The sequence below is a fragment of the Anopheles arabiensis genome (genome assembly GCF_016920715.1).
Source record: "Anopheles arabiensis isolate DONGOLA chromosome X unlocalized genomic scaffold, AaraD3 X_pericentromeric_contig0028, whole genome shotgun sequence".
NCBI classification, from domain to species: domain Eukaryota; kingdom Metazoa; phylum Arthropoda; class Insecta; order Diptera; family Culicidae; genus Anopheles; species Anopheles arabiensis.
Genome location: NW_024412106.1, coordinates 185001 through 187500, shown reverse-complemented (window position 1 = coordinate 187500; position 2500 = coordinate 185001). Strand labels below are relative to the sequence as shown.

At 46.6% G+C, this 2500-nt stretch overlaps 1 pseudogene; it reads left to right on the top strand.

Annotated features, from left to right (window-relative positions):
* The window catches only part of LOC120908014, a 9143-nt pseudogene that overhangs the window by 3750 nt on the left and 2893 nt on the right, over window positions 1-2500 (top strand).

Below are 2500 nucleotides of genomic sequence, written 5' to 3'. Positions count from 1 at the left end.
CAAGGAAATGAAGCAGTCCGATGCTCTTAAATCGGTTGGAGAGACAATCTCTAAGGTCCGACGGGCCCAGAATGGAGGCATGTTGCTAGAACTTAAGCAGGGTAGTTCTGCTAGTGCAATTGCCCCAAAGGTTAAGGAAGCGGTGAAGGGCAAGGCGTCAGTGAGAACGCTAGCTCCTTCTAAAATGATTGAGATCATGCATCTCGATGAAATTACCACCCCAGAGGAGGTTGCGGAGTCTGTCAAAGCACAGCTCAACATCGAGATAGAAACAGATCGTATCAAAATGAAGAAAGGCCGCGCGGCCGGTACGCAGTGGGCACGGATCAACGTATCGCTGCCAGACTTTCAAAGCTTTCTGAATTTGGGAAAGCTGAAAGTTGGTTGGTCGATATGCCATATCCGCGAGGTTATGGAAGAGCAGAAATGCTATAAGTGTTGGAAGGTAGGCCATACGAGCTACCATTGTAGGGAACCAGACAGAAGTAATCTGTGCTGGAAATGCGGTTTGAGTGGACACAAGAAGCAAGCTTGTACCAACTCTGTCAAGTGTTTGGATTGCGGTACGAGGTCACAGAACCTTCACGCAACGGGCAGTTATATGTGTCCCCGTAGGCGAACGATTAGACCATAATGGTTAGGTTGCTACAACATAACCAGAATCATAGTTATGCTGCATTTCAGTTAATGTGGCAAACGATTAGGGAAGAATCTGCGGATATAGTGTTGATTGCAGATCCGTATCTGGCAACAACCAACGTCAAAGTGTTACGCAATGACGATAACACAGCAGCGGTAGTGGTTAACGCGGACTTACCAGTTAAGGTAGTCAGTAAGGCTCTGAAGGGTTTAATGATAGTTGACATAGGTGATATGCGAGTGGTTAGCGTTTACGCGCCACCTAGATTTAGTATGGAAGAGTTCCAGAACATGTTGGATAACACGGTAATGGCCGTAACCGGTATCCACAAATTCGTTATCGGGGGACTTCAACGCTTGGTCATAAGTTGGAACAACCAACTTGGCGAGCGTGGAGAAACCCAGAAACGAAGAGGTGAGTTGGTTTTATCAACCTTTGCGCAGATTGACGCAATTTTATTGAACGACGGCAGCACCCCAACTTATGTTGGACCAGGGCGCACGTCAGTAGTTGATCTTACTTTTGCGAGCCGAACCGTAGCAAGATCATTTAAGTGGGAGGTGTTATCTAGCTATATGAACTCTGATCATCGTGCAATACGAATAGATCTTGAGACGCAAAGCGTGCGTAATCTGTCCCGACCCATAACGGGATGGAGCATCAAGTATTTTAGCAAAGATATATTTGAAGTTATGATGCAAGCCGCTTTTGAGACCGAGGTCACAACAAGCGAAGACTTAATGCGTATACTTGTCACGGCGTGTAATGCGACGATGACTAAACGTAAGAGGTACACTCCTAACAAGAGTGCATTTTGGTGGACGTTAGAGATTGAGGCACTTCGCAAAGAGTGCAAACACCGCGATCGATTAGCGCAAAGAGCTTTTAATACTGATCTCTATTCTACTTTTAGGGACGAGTTCAAGGTGGCACGGAATGCCCTCAAGCGATTGATCAAGCATACCCGACAGAGGAAGTGGAAAGAGTTCCTGGGAACAGCGAACAACGCATCATTTGGTATAGTATATCATACGTTCAAGAAAGTGGCCGAGGGTTCGATTGGACCCCGAACCATGACATTGGACGAGTTTAGGGAAGTGGTGAGCGAGCTTTTTCCTACTCACCCAAACACGGTGTGGCCTGAATATCGTATCGATCAGCCACGAGAGTTTGAAAGGGTAACTAATGATGAGATTCTTGCGGTTGCCAGGAGACTACCTAACAAGAAGGCGCCGGGACCAGATGGTATCCCGAATGAGGCGCTGAAAGTTGGTATGTTGACTGCAACCGATGCATTTTGCAGGGTTTACCAAGGCTGTTTAGAGAACGCGAAGTTCCCCGATGAGTGGAAAAGGCAGAGGTTGGTGTTAATACCGAAGCCGAACAAACCACCAGGGAACCGGGTTCAGTTCGCCCCATTTGTCTACTAGACGGGCAGGTAAAGGTTTAGAACGCATCATAGTGCAACGGCTAAATGCACACATCGAGGAGGTCAACGGACTGTCTGACGACCAATTTGGTTTCAGAAGTCGTCGATCTACAGTTGATGCGATTCAACGGGTAGTGGACATTGTTTCGGTAGCTAGAAGTAGAAACAGATACAGTGGACGGTATTGTGCGGTTGTTACATTAGATGTTACTAATGCTTTTAACAGTGCTTCATGGTTGGCGATTGCAAATGCTTTACAGAGAATTAACACTCCTAAATATCTTTATGATATCATTGGTGATTATTTTAGGAATCGTGTGCTGATGTATGATACCACAGATGGACCGGCAGAGATTGCAGTCACATCGGGTGTACCTCAAGGCTCGGTACTTGGCCCAACGTTATGGAACCTCATGTACGACGGAGTCCTA